The sequence below is a fragment of the Cyprinus carpio genome, chromosome A7 (assembly GCF_018340385.1).
Source record: "Cyprinus carpio isolate SPL01 chromosome A7, ASM1834038v1, whole genome shotgun sequence".
Lineage (NCBI taxonomy): Eukaryota > Metazoa > Chordata > Actinopteri > Cypriniformes > Cyprinidae > Cyprinus > Cyprinus carpio.
The window spans coordinates 9,339,228-9,354,943 of NC_056578.1; positions in this window are offsets into that span (position 1 = coordinate 9,339,228).

The window sequence follows — 15,716 nt, forward strand, 5'->3', positions numbered from 1 at the left end:
TTTTATTGATTTATTTAGTGAACATAGTACACATAAGAGTAGTAACACTACATAACAGTGTAGTGGATATCACATTATTTAAAGTGAAAACAACAATTAGTATGTACGTTTTTTTGAATGTTCTATGTATGTAACAGAATACTGGGTAATCATGATAAACATTTTGCCTGAAGAACCTCTTGCTTCTTCATGCACAACAATCTTTGCAGCTGGAGAGTGATGACCTGTCAATCAAAGTCCGGCAGTGAAGTTCCCGCTGAGTGGATTCTGGTCACTGAGGCAGACTGTGACTTGTTGTCAGCACCGGTGACTTCACAACAACAAAATCACTAGTCTTCCATGGTGCCCAAAATATGTGAAGAATTTACGCAGAATATTTACAATGCATTTATTGATTACTCTCAGTTTAACACTGCAATGAGATGATCCAGAACTAGGCTGATTTATGCCACCTCAAATGCTGACCTGTCACTGTAACGAAAACATACATTATAATACTTACAATAAAGCTTCTAATCATATTTTAAGTTGTTACTTGTCAGGATGAACACACTATGACTAATAAATATTAATTCATAAAAAAAAAAAAAAAAAAATAGAGACAGAGACCAGAAAAAAAAGACCAGAAAGCCAATAAAACCATTGTTTAATATAAAGTGACTTGAAGACACATTCTGAAAAGAAAAAAAAGTCTTGAGTTAATAATGTCAAGCCACTGAATCCCCCTGCCCTTTCCAGACGCAGTCTCTGCTGTCCATATCCGTCTTTATATCCACAGGTTATCAACTGACTCCTCATTACTCAAGCCTCTTACACTGATCCTTTATTACATTTCAATGTTGGCTCTCAGTTTAAATGTGCATGCACAGGGGCCACCCTCATAAAACGTTTACTGGCTCTCTCTAAACAATTATGCTGCATAAATTTGACTCTCCTGGGGTTTAAAATATAGTCTATTGGACAGAACCCCATCCATCTGTACATACATCTCACTGGGATGATACAGACTGTCATAATAATCGAGATTCTAACCAAAGAGAGATTCTGCACATCCGCATGCATTCAGGCATTTACCAAAGGTCTCGTCTCATGAACAAGGTCTCTTTTACTGTGGGCTTTCCAATCAACCTCTTGGCGGATATAATGGTTGAATAGTAATGCATTATTAAAATCTTAAGAAATCATGTCCTCTGGTTACAAAGAGGGTCTTACATTTTGTACAATTTCCACTGAAGCACTGTTGTGTAAAAGTGGGTGTAGTGGTTAGTGTGTCCTTGTGCGGTTTGAATGGACACAAATGGCCATAATAATCACTTGTGCAACTTGCTTGACTTGCCACTCATGAACAATTTTCACAGGCACTCTGAAATTAGGGGGCAAACAATGCGAACAACAGAAATATTGTTCTGAGAAATTGTGCCCACCGTTGAAATAAACAACCGGACTACCATTTCCAAAGAATAACTTAATTAGTCGTTTTTGTGGGGCGAATACAACTCTCTAGAGCCACTTATGTTTCGGTGAGTGACAGATGTAAGAATAGGGAGGAAATTCACAGATCATATTTTTCAGAGAATTTTCAACGCTGTACAGTGTTAATTTCTTCTTTGATGGTTGCCGCTTGCTTTCTGTTGTACTCTTGTGATGTAAAATCTGTTAAATTAATATTGGGAAATGTATTACATACTGTAAAAAAATTTTTTTCGAAGCTGTAAATAAAACAACGATTACTGGAGTACGTTACAAGAATAAATACTATTTCAGTCATTGTACTTCAGAATGTCATGTTTAATTCAATCAGTTTCTTTGCAATTAGTCAAAACTGTTTCAAAGTAATTTTTCAGTGTATTAAATATTTGTAATATACTTTTGCTTAATATTTTGTTTATCATCGGACATGCATGTCTGATTAAGTTTATATTGTTTATTGTTTTTCTTAGCTGTGAACTGAATTCTGCACACACTGAAAAACAAATGGTAACCAAAAAATGGTTAATTTAATTTAATTTAATTAATCCTATTCAAATAAAAAGTGTTGTTTAACATAACTGAATCAATCTAAAATGGTTACATAAACAAAGGTTTATTATTATTATTATTATTATTATTATTATTTTACAACGTAATCTTTTCTGATTTAACAAAAAATTAAAAGAAGGAATATGGCTTAGATAAATAACAACAATTCTGTGTGTGGAAAAAAAAACTAAATTAACATTAATTTAAAGTTGCATATATTCTAATTGCATTTACTTAAAAATCATGTCTGTAAGGTGAAGCAGAATTCTCTGTCTGCTGTAATTTTATTATGATGTCTCATCAAGCAAGCTTGTTACTCAGAGTGCGACAGGAAGGTCTAATATTCTTTTTTTATTCATAATAATTTTATTAATTTCCTCCTCACTGAGCATGAGCACTGAACTAAAATGCTTGGCAAAAAAATGACATTTTTGAGTCTCTTTTTCCCCCTACTCTAGGCTGTTCCTTCACTAACAGAGAAACACAATCACATTCAGATATGCACCAATAACACGGCTGGACTGTCTTGTTTGGTTGTTTGCTTTAACAGGAGGCTGTCAGATCTCTTTAGGGAAACTAATCAGAGGTTGATCATGCAATAAAACCTCATATAGTCAATTAGTGTGGATGCATAATAAGAACAAACATCTAGATACCATTGTTGGCATAATGTTGCCCATCATAAACAAACTGACTTATTCAAATGCTGATCCTCTGTGTTTGGAATGTTATGGAAGCAAACAGCACAGACCTGATCAATAAAGGAAAAGCATGTTCCTATTCTCAAACATACTGTATGTCATAACGCCAGTAAATAAATTGAATGTGCTGATCAAACATGCAATATTCTGTACTGACTGACAGATTAATTAACTATACTTTGAGAATTACTGGTAACACTTTACAATAAGGTTTCATTTGTTAACATTAGTTAACATGAACAATATTTATACAGCATTTATTAATCTTAGTTAATGTTAAGTTCAGCATTTACCAATACATTATAAAAATCAAAAGTTGTATCTCTTAACATTAGGTAATGCACTCTGAACTAACAGAAACATTCATATTAATTAACATTAAAATGCTGTTAAAAATATACTGTTCATTGTTAATGTTAATGTATTAACTAATATTAACAAATGAGACCTTGTTGTAAGTATTACCTTTTTTTTAAAACAGTAGACTGATTTAAATAAAAAAGTACATTCATACACAAGCAAGTTAGATATCACGTTTCAAATCACAGATATAACAATATGATTTTGCTAAATCATATATTGTTAGCTGGACAATATGTTGTGAATGTTCATAAAGGAGAAATGCAGAGTATATTAACATCTAAACATTAATATTTGTCATACTGTACAATCGTTAGTCTTACAGTATTCATACCTAAAACTACATCTTTGACTTTGCCCCAAAAAAAAAAAAACAAATGCATGCAATAATTGCAAATATATAATATTTTGGTAACACTTTACAATAAGGTTTGATTTGTTAACATTAACTACATAAGTTAACATGAACAAACAAGTAGTTCTAAAGCATTTATTAATCTGTTAATGTTAATTTCAACATTTACTAATACATCATTAAAATCAGATGTTGTATCTGTTAATATTATTTAATGGACCTGAGCTAACATGAACTAACAATGAACAAGTGTATTTTTATTAAATAACATTAACAAAAATACATTATTATTTATACTTGTATTATACTGTTATGTATAGCTCAATGTTAGTTAATGCATTAACTAATAGGACTTTATTGTAAAGTGTTACATAAAAAAGTTATTTTACAGCATCTGTTTTATAAACTGAAAATAAAAAGATGTAGGATGTACTTTGAACCCATTTTCACCATATCAGAAATTACAAGTACATTTTCACAAATAATTTCAAAGAAATGCCAAGTAACACATTTAATTAAATGTGAAATTTTGTCTGACTGAAATATATTTTCTTGTAAAATGTGCTCCAGAAGCTTTTAAATTGTTTACAATTAAAAAAAAAAAATTCTTATTATTTCATTTGACTGGAAAAACAGCAATATATATGTTTGGGTTTTATATCTCATCATTTCCTCTTTTTTTCAGGCGAGTTCTGTTCTCTGCCGTATTGCATGAGTCATATTGTATACCTTCATCTGATGAGGAGAGGCGAGAACGGTTCTCCTCATCTGGGTGTCACCTGTGCTACGAGACTCGAATGGAGCAGGTTCTCCTATGACATGTCTCCTCATTAAGGCCTCTTGCTGTGTAACATGCCAGATCTGACCCTGAAATAAACCCTGTGACACCAGCATGATCACATTATATGACAATTTTGCGAGTTAACCTTATTTAGTGTTATAACCCTATTTATCCATTGCATAGTTTTTAATTTGCCTTTAAGACTGAGATGAAACCCAGGAAGGCACAAATCAGACATGGCCATAAATTGACCGGCCCATCTTTGTCATTAGATTACAAACGTCACCAAAATATAGGCTATTGCGATGATTTATTTGGACCGGTTACAGTCACAGATAAAGATTTACATCCTCTTTTGTCTCATTTTCTGTATCTTGAAGCGAAAATGTTGCTTTTGAAATCCAATAAAAAATAGTAGCACAAAGCATCAAGGACTTATAGCGTTCATTACATGCCCTTGTAAGCATGCTATTTTTTACTACCAGCACCTGCGTCCATGAAACGCTAGATCAAATACTGTCCTTGCTCCCTGGTGCCTGTAGAGACTATAGGGCAAGCTTGGGTTCTCCTCCAGGCCTGATTGTAACGGCACATCAAATGTGCCCCTGTTTGTGCACATTCTATCAAGTTTTGATCTTTTTTTTTAAGGCCATGTGGGGCTTCAAAAGACCTGCTCCTTCAAAAGCAGGTCCCCTTCAAAGTTGTGTGCACATTCATGCCAATGCCATATGTGAACCCAGCTATTTTCTAATCACTTATCTGTCCAGTTGGAGTTACGCTAGCTTAATTGCATGCAAAATATACGATGCACGGCATTTGATGTGATGATAACAGAAATGCATGAGGGTATACATGCACATATGATTCCAGATGATTATGAGAAACGATTTGCAGAGAAGATAGATTTAACAAAACACAAGTAGCCAAGCATGCATATTTGACAAAATTGCAAGCTGTGCTAACAGCATATTTTTTGTTGTTTAAATGGAACAGTAATCTAATCTGATTTGCATGATATGGACATTTATAAATGGACCATAACATCTTATAATTTAGGAAATATTACATATTACTTATACATTGGTATTGGTTTGATTTATTATTGTACTACGAACACGAGGCCACTTATGGAGCACACTTGAACATAAATATCCTAGAAATTAAAAATCACTGTGGGCCTCCACAAGCCAAACTGGCACTTTAACAAAGACCTTATAAATAAAGCAAAAGTATGCTAACAATTATGGTGTTCATGCACAAAATTCGTATGCCAAAACTACCTCACACAATGCAAAAAGTGTACAAACACTTAAAAAAAAGAATAATATTATGCAAATGATTGCAAATTACCAAAATAAAAACACCAGCACAAGCAAAGCATAATAATAATAATAAAGTATTTCGAAATTCAAACCACGAGAAACAACAAGCAGTAGCTATTTGAATACACAAGGACAGTATCACTCAATCTGTGCATTGGGAGTGACAAGCGTCGAGTCAAGCAGGATGATAAACATTGAAATATTAAACACTTATTTGCAGACAACAGGTCTCAAATTGTTACGTTGAAAACTTCCTGAAATGAAAGAGGAAATTAAAGAACAAGCGGAAGAAATAAGACTGAGCTGTAGCTCTCGATTTAGTCCGCTCCTGCCGTAAAATATTCCACATTGTTTCTCCTGACAACATAAAAAACAAAAAACAAATCAACCCTGAAACAAATGTTGAATGTTATTAACGACTGAAACTACCTGTTGCTTCGTCCAGTGCTGTCTATGGCACTCACTCCCACGCTAACACACACAAATGACATTTTATCAACATGGTTATTAAACTGAGAACATGTGAAAGCTACACACTGTGAGAACGATGTCTTGCTCCATCGATTCCGCTTCCCAGCACTGGCTCGTCAAACTGTTCAGATGTTCTCCGGCATAAACAGTGCTTCTGCGGCGTTGTCTTCGCTCTCCCTGATGTCTCGGCGTCGTTCAGCACCATGTGTTGTGAACAGCTCCGGTTTTCATCCTGCAGGAGCTTCTTAAAGGCGAGGTCCATTCCACCGACAGGTGGCCCGTCAGTTTTACCAGCGTCGATGACGTCACCGCGATCGGAACGAGGTGAAAACCGTACGCCCATTACATCACCGAGATTAAGAGTAGGTAACAAAATAACAAATATTTGTATTATATGACATTGCATTATTATATTTATATTACATTACATTTACATTTAGTTACTGAGCAGACGCTTTTATCCAAAGCGACTTACCAATGATACTGCATTACATTGCGTTATTTATTTGCATATATATATATATATATATACATATATATATATATATATATATATATATATATATATACAGACATACAGACACACACACACGCAAACAAAACAAAAATGTATATAATTATGCAGTGAAGGACAAACTAAAATACAAGTTTTATTATTATTATTATTAAATTTTTATTTTTTGGTAGTTATTTTAATTTTCTTAAATTGTTTTGATAACATGTTTTCTTTTTGCATTTTAATGTATTTTGTTGACCCTTTTAGAGAAAATAAAGTTTAATAATAATATTAATAATAAAATAATAAATAAATAAATAAATAAATAAATATAATAATAATAGTAGTAGTAGTTTTGGTTTGGTTAAATTTTTGGTCACTATAAAATACCTATGCTTCCATTTAAGTTTTCATAGTTTTGATGACTTCACTATTATTCTAAAATGCAGAACATTTGTGTATATAATAAATAGGCTACTAAAAGTGCATTATAATGTTTTATGTAAATTATAATTTATTTTATATAGAAATAATAACATACTGTGAATAAGTGAATTTAGTTTTTTTAATTATTTTTTCATTACGTATTTAACTTTCATTACCAACATAAAAACATTATTAAATTAAATATCAGTATTTCTATTTGCACCACATAAATGTAGGCTACTAGAAAATAGTATGTAGTATTACACAATTATAATATTTTCTTATTATAATATAGTAATATATATATAATAAAATTTTTTAGAATATACAACACTTTATTAGAGTGCTATGAAGAATGTGTATCTAAAATGAACAAGAAAAAAAATATTATTATTGTTATTTCTGTGCCACAAAGTGGACATTTAACATAGTCCAACTGTGTGCAGAAAACACTTAACAAAAAATTACTTCCCTGAGTACTAATTGAGAAATAAGGTTTTATTATTGCTTGTTAATTGTAATGCCATTAATTCTGTGAAGCATTTCAAGAGGTGTTCTGTAAGTTTGCTTGAGTATTCTTGCTCTAGAAATAAGCAGGGCTGCTTTAATCGACCAATAATCCACTAATTACCTTTATGCCCCCAAAGGTTTTTCAGTTACATCCCATTACACAGAGAGGTTCTATCAACCCTCCTTGTAAGGGGGAAAAAAACCTTTAAAGTATTCAAGTAAACATAAATGGAATGATGCAGTATTTTTTAAAAACAAGTTATAATAAGCAGCTGAAGTAGAATGAACACACGACCAAGGTTGAAGGCTTTTGTGCTGGCTAAGATGTTCATTCACTCTGAATGAGTGCAACACTGACATGCAGGTCAAAGTTAAAAAAAAAAAAAAAAAAAAAAAAAGAGAGAGAAAATATAAATCTTCTTTTGAAACACTTGCTGGAAATATAAGGGAAAAACAAAGTAATATAAGCAGGCTTACTCAAAAGCTCACATGCTCATATATCCACATATATACACAACCCCGTGGCCACATATATACAGTCATGTTAACAAAATACAGCACAGAGCACAAGGGCAGTAACCCGCTTGCATCGGGGTTCCCCTCCCCTTCCTGTTTCCCCTTTTGTTTGGTTCCTAGAAGTAACCATAGCAACCAGCATCATAAAGCAACCAGTACTTTAAGAAATGTTTGCAAGTGACTGTCAGGATAGTCTACATACATAACCAAAGATTTGTCTCATAGCTCACGTATAGGGAAAATAAATTGGAAGAAACAAAACCAAAAAAAAAAAAAAGACATTGACAGCTGTCAAAGTGATACAGCACCAGAGCCCTCAGTGGTCTGTGCTGCATAATAAAGCATTACAAATAGGGTCTGCATAAGATTGTGTGCAATAATTATATGTAAACACACATATTTGAAGAGGGAACTACAAGTGCTGTCACTGCGAGTCTGCTTAAAGTAGATCAAGCGATGCAACAATTCATGCAGTCTAGTCATGTTCCTAAGCAACAGAGACCTGTCATTTTGATGGCTAATCATCCAAGCAATCCCTCGTTGGACCTTTTAGACAAACCAAATGCTGCATGTGGAGAGTTTGTTTTGCTGCTGCCAATTTACTGAACTGATGTGTGCAGGATTCTGACAGTCATTTACTCAGGTTTTTTTTTTCTTTTTTTTTGCATGGGTACAGGGACTTGGCACTCTTCAACAAGACTGAAGGTACTTGAAACTGAGGATCATAAAGAAAACTATGGGAAATTCGGTTCTGAATTCATTTACATTTCTAACAGAGTAAGGTGATAATGATTTTGGGACATTTGAAATTCTTGTAATAAAATAAAATATTTGTATACCATTAGGATACTCTTTGTGGTTATTTCTGAAAATCATACATTTCCCAGGATTTAAGCCCACATCACACACACCTTCACGGTCTGGTCTATGACTAAGATTGCCCAAACGTCAAATATGCTATTTACCTGTGAATACCTAGCACCCTGTAAATCTCCTGCGTGTCCTGACTCCTGGTTATAATCTCCCTGTTCACTCCTCCATACCTGTAAGACAAGAAGACTATAATACTCATCTCTCCCTCTGCATCAAAGGTGTGTGTGGTACTACTCACCTGGACTGTCATCTTTAGGGGGAAGTCGTGGCCTAGTGGTTAGAGAGTTTGATTCCTAACCCTAAGGTTGTGGGTTCAAGTCTCTGGCCGGCAATACCACGACTGAGGTGCCCTTGAGCAAGGCACCGAACCCCCAACTGCTCCCCGGGCACTGCAGCATAAATGGCTGTTTACTGCTCTGGGTGTGTGTTCACGGTGTGTGTGTTCACTACTGTGTGTTTGCACTTTGGATGGGTTAAATGCAGAGCACGAATTCTGAGTATGGGTCACCATACTTGGCTGTAAGTCATGTCACTCACTCACTTCACCGGTTGTTGAATCTATCTCATCTGCATCCGTTTCAATAGACTGTTTCATTGAGAATATTCACCTGTTTCTTCTGAGTCTGTGACTGAAGCAATAACCATGAGCGGTTATTGGAGCTGGCCTCTACAGTTTATCTTGACAATGAGCTGCTAATGATTAGATTCCATGGGACATCCCAGATGTCATGGGATACCAACAATACTCTTTGCCCTACGTCTCAGCAAGTCTGCCTCATTCAATCACTGCTTCACCTTGCAGCCCCTGAATCCACTCCAGCTTCCACTCCAGCCATCCAGAAGCCAGTTGCCAACATCAGCGAAACTTCAACTCATCTTAGAACACCTCCCAGATCAGGCACCATCATCAGTCCTCATAGACAGTCCTCAAGAGTCCCAAGTCCCTTTCTGTCCAGAAGTCGTGCCAGTCCATAAATTAGTCACGAGTCCGCTCCAGAGTCCGCCCCAACCTCAGAGCTCAATCACAAGCCTGTTCCTGACCATAAGTCTGCATGCACCAGAACCTGCTCCAGCCCCAGAGTTCAGCCGGGAGTCCGCTCAAGTCCTGGAGCTCAGCATAGTGTCTCGGTCACGGAGGCCGTTCAGATCTCCAGTGTTCCTAGTTCCCTCGTCTCAGCCACAAAGGCCACTCCAAATACCAGTGTCCCTAGCTCCTTTGCTCCCTGCTCGTTCGTCAAGGCCATTGAGGGTGTTTTCTGTTTCCCCATCTCACAGTCTAACCGTCCAAGGTCATCAAGTCTTCTGGTCCTCCAGAGGTCATCAGACCTGCTGACCGACCAGAGGTCATCTGTACTGCGGTGTTGAAGATGTCTATCTCTCTGCTGGCACTTTTGGTATCACCTATGCTGCTAGCTTCCAAGACACTCTGGTCCTCCATGGTCTCCTGTGCTGTGGTTGCCTCCCTGGTCTCCAATGTCACTGGTGCTGCCCTGGAGGACTCCTATCCTGCTGGCACTGCCCTGGTCACCTGCCCTCTACCTGTCACTCAGAATCATCCATCTGAATCCATCTATATTTGTAATGGAGTATAGTGATCATGATTTTGGACATTTGAAATTCATGTCAAATAAAATTATTTGTAAATGATAAGGAGATTTTTTGTGGACATTTCTCAAAGTCACATTCAATTAGGGTCTGAATACATATACATTTCTAACAGAGTGATAGTGATTTTGAGACATTTGAAATTCTTGTAAAATAAAGATGTGGAACTCATTAGGAAATTGCTTATGGCTATCTCTGAAAATCACACTCACAGACACTCATCCGCCTTTGAAAATACTAATTCATGATTCCACATTAAGCCAAAGATGTTTTTCTGTGTACAACTTAAAAAAGGGAGGGAGCTAAAGGCAGTAGCTAAAAAATACTCATTAATATAATGCTTTAACAATTAGCACTTATCTCAGGGTTTTATATATGCTTCATAATATCGTCTACAAAATATCTTAGCCGCTGTTGTGTCTCATAATGCTTTGTGCTGCCGTATACATTCACTACTGTAAACCCCAGCGGCTCTCCAATCTTCCCCTGCTCTTCGGCTTTAGAACAAAGGTGCTATTCAGTGCAGCAGGACAGGTAAGAGCACCCAAATGGAGCTCAAGTGGGCACTAGGCTCCTTGACTAAATAGCCAATGAGCTTTCTAATCTTCCATTCTCTGCCTCCTATTCCATTTTGATAATGTACCATCGCCAGCAGCTGCTAAAAGCCTGAGCGAGGAGAGGGAGGGGTATTACGGGAAATTTTTGGATGAAAACAAAACACGAAAGAGGTCGTCTTCAAGACGCTTCTGCGGAGCCAGAGCAGGCATATTACACTTCAACATTTTCTAAAGGGCAGCACATTAAGACCAGCTCCTGTGGTCCAAAAATGCCACAAAATCAGGAAAATATTCAACGATGCACATATCACGCTTCTTCCAACATCTTTTTTTTTTTTTTTTTTTTTTCTGCTTTTTTTTCACCCCCCGGTCCACAGCCTGCCATTACAGAAAATTACAACTTATATGTCTACATTCTTGAGAGTGGATAATTGGACGGAGGCCCATTATCAAGCACTCAAGTCATGCATGGAGCTGTATTTTCTGCTTTTAATACTCTTACTCTTTCCTACTTTAATTTTTGGCTTTAAGAAATATGAATAAAGTAAAACAGAAGAAAGAAAAAAGATGTTAGTCAAAATTACGTCTTCCTCAGCAAGAGTTCATGAGTCATGAGACTCTTTTTATCTTTTTTGGTGAAACTCAGTGCATTAGTGCACACTTGGCAGAAATCTGAAAAAAATATTAAAATCAGTCAGGTCAAGTCATTCTTCTGATTTTATGACAAATGTGGTTGAAATCTTGCATTTTAAATTAAATCAGCATAAAGGCAGTACAACACATAATAGCATAAAGTATAAATGTCAAGTACATAATATAGTTTTTTCCACATTATAGTAACAAGAATAAGATTTTATTTGCATTTGGATCATGATAATCAACTTATTTGTCATGAAAAGAATGCAGAAGTGTTTATGGTCATAAAAGAGTGATAATGATTTTGGGATATTCAGGAGAGGAGAGGAGAGGAGAGGAGAGGAGGAGATGAGAAGAGGAGAGACAAGAAAATGAGAGGAGAGGAGAGGAGAGACGAGGAGAGGAGAGGAGAGGAGAGGAGAGGGAGAAGGAGGAGGAAAGGAGAGGGAGATGAAGAGAAGAGAAGAGAAGAGAAGAGAAGAGAAGAGAAGAGAAGAGAAGAGAAGAGAAGAGAAGAGAAGAGAAGAGAAGAGAAGAGAAGAGAAGAGAAGAGAAGCGTATAGTGCTGATGATTTTGGGACATTTTAAATTTTTGTCATAAAACAGGATATCCTTTAATACATTTTTTTTTCATAGTTTTGATTTTGAGGTGAAATATGCCCCAGATATTTTCCTCACAGGTTTTAGTGAGATTAACCCATGTACAATAGAATCACGGTGCCAAAATTGCAAAAAGAACCCACAATGGCCACTGACCCTAGACTAAACGGCAAAACAATAAAAGCAAGAATAATACATACAGTGCCATACAAAAATGCACAATGCACATGTCAACTGAAAGGCTGTAGGTCCATTATTGTGTATAAAGTATATAGTGCTTTTAAAATAGTGCTGCAAAATTACACTAGTTACAGAACAGAATTAGGGGTTTGGGAAATATACAGGTGCATAGGAGGAGGTCTACCTGAAAGGTTAGTTGGGTGGGTTGTCACATGGAGTTGTTGAGTAGCCTGACAGCTTGTGGGAAGTCTGTTAAATGAGGAGACGGTGTTCTCAACAGGGTTACAGAACGTGTAAGTGCTAAAATTTCCAGATAAATCGTTTAAGATACAATATGTATGTGGCTTTCATATGATTACCTCCTTTAAATAAGTCTGCAATTAAATAGAGAATGCACATTATGATTGCAAAATCTATGCAGATATCCAGCAGCGTATCTCCCTGCAGCGTATGAAAGTGTATGCTACTAATATGTGCAAATGGATGCCTGAGTAGCTCTCATTATATGGTTCCCAGGGTTACTTGGGTCTAGGTCATGTATGCTTCCAAATCCATCTGCAATATTTACTGCCAGTTTAACCCTTGATCTTGAAGTAAACTAAAGTGAAGGCAAAATAGCATTTGAGCAAAATATCCATTTCAAGAGAATGCCACATTATAACAAATTATTCTAGTACACAAACAGCAGCCGCAGAATATGTATATATATATAAATGTGTTAGTTTGAGTAAGCCCTTTGTTATGTGTTCCCACTCCATCCAGTGACACATGAATGTCAAAACCAGAGAAATCGAACAAAATCCCCAGTGGAAGTTATAATTTCAGTGCAATCAATTCAGCGCTGTCACAATAGGAAAAGGTGAGATTTGTGTGGTGTTTTAATTAGGAACAAATTGTATCTTGAAGTAACTGCACAATAACCCATTAAATCTTTCACCTCGCAGCAATTTCCAAGTGCATTTGTTGATTTGAGAACAATGTGGTTTAAAATGCAACCCACAGTTCAAAATAATCAAGTTTTAAGTCTTGCATGGCAAAACGGTCATGTTGCATTTAACCAAGACTCCATTATTTGCTTTGTTCACAATAATGAAAAAAAAGGCAAAAAAAAAAACAAAAACAAAACAAAACAAAACAAAAAACATTTAACAACACATTTTCTGAGTTAAGGAATGTGAACAAACCTCTAGCCTTAAGTATTAAATTTGCATAACTAATCAAATCATGCGGCTTGTTGCATGTGCATTTTCTTAAAAAAGAAGTAAATTAATTAATTCAAATTATTGTTGTGTATTATATATAAGTTTTAATGTATTATCTTAATTATGAACACACTGGTTTGTAGTGCAAACAGTTTTATCGTTTATTGCACGTGTTTAACATTCTTCTCGTTATTTCCCTACAGCGGCTAATGAACCGGAAGTCTCGCACAGTCACAGAAAACAGCTTACTTCGACGTTGGGGAATAAGGTGGATAAGGATAGTGACAGAGGAACATTATCGTTAGAATCACTTCCAACACAATCTTTTCCAGCTGATGAATAATAAAAACACTGACAGCCAATTAGAAATCACACGACTTTAAAGAGCTTGAGCAGCGGCAGATAATGATAAAGATAGTTTTAAAAATCGTCCACATCTCAACAAAATGTTAATGCCTTGGTGTGTATATAAAAATAGTTAGTATTATAGCTTCATATTATTGTTCTAGTAGTGTGAATGGGGTTAATAGACCGTAGTCAGTGTAGCGCTATATTTAATTTTGACAGGAATGAAAATGAGGCTGTGAGGGATCGAAGTACAATGTGTTCAATGGATTGTACTGTTGTTTAAGGACGTAATCTACTGATTGTTCTGATGAAAGGTCTTTCTGAGAAAAAAATAAAAATAAAAAACACTATGCAAGTCAATGGGGACCAGCAATAGAAGGTGACTATCCCTTTAAATCTGTCCCTCACAGCTTTGTAAATTCACCTGATTAAAGCTTTCATAATAGTTATCATTCTTGGTGTGAGTCGACCTTAACACTGTCAGTTTCCTTTTTATTACAGCAAACCTACTTTGAGACAATCTGTATTGTATAACGTGCTACATAAATAAATGTGTGTTGACTTAAAACCTTGAAATGACACAATTCACACAAGAAACCCACAACAAAAAGACTTCCCAAATGCTTTCTCATATAAAAATCACACATATTGCAGGTGCACCATTTAACTCTATATTCAATCAACATGGTTGGCTCCGGTTGCTAATCATTGCCCACAAAATCCCAACAGGGATACTCAGGTTTCATGTCAGAGCCTTCACAGGATGCACAGGCTATCTGAGGACATCTGAGATGCCCGGCCATCTGGGTTAAACGTTGGTAGGATTCACGCTTTGTCGCTGATGAGATGTGTTTTGTGGTGGCTCTGACGCTTGGTGTGAAAGGAGACTGGGAAAAGGACAGCTGTTGCTGGAGAGCCACAGAAAAACAGCTCCTGCATAAAGCACGAAACCGGTTTTCTACCATGAAATGTTTTGCTTATAAATCAAATCCTGCAGATTTAAAACCGTAAGAAGGAACCACAGACGTCCAGCAAGCTTATAAATGATTAACATGGAATAATTTCCTATTTTCATTTATGTCTTTCTTCCAGTCCTCGAGCAATAGCACGCACTAAAGCTAGCATAAAAGCAGATGTGCGTTGCAGGCCTGACCTTGGTTGCTATGGGTACTAGGGACAGACTTACATTCAACCGCCTGCCTGAGTTCCTGCTAATTGCTGTTGTCATAGCAACGAAGCACCTGATGTAATGGTAGGAAAGGGCAATAATCTTACAAGGGTCCATTTATTTATAGGGAGCTATTCCACCTTGTGCCTGTCAACTTGGAAACAGACTCAGATTAAGTGATAACATATTGAAATATAATTTTTATTTAATGTTTGTTAAAAAGAAAAAAATATGTTCGTGTGTTCGAGTGGGGTAATAGTTTTGTAATTTTGTGCAATTTCCTGAAAAACAACAACAACCACTGAACAGCCTGTTGTATGTTTCTGTTTTTACACTTAAATTCATCACAAAATGCAGTTGGATCCTAAAGTCTGAGACCACAAGTGAAAAGGCTTCTACTTTTTGTTTTTTTTAATATAATTATATTTTTATTATTTAAGATCTGCATAACCATATGTGAAAAGTTTACATAAATAAATGAATGTTTAAGTATTTGGTTTGCTCCCCTTGTACTTTAATGATAGCATCACTGAAGCTGAATGAACTGCACTAGTTGAAAACCTGATGATCCATGTTATCCAGCATGATCA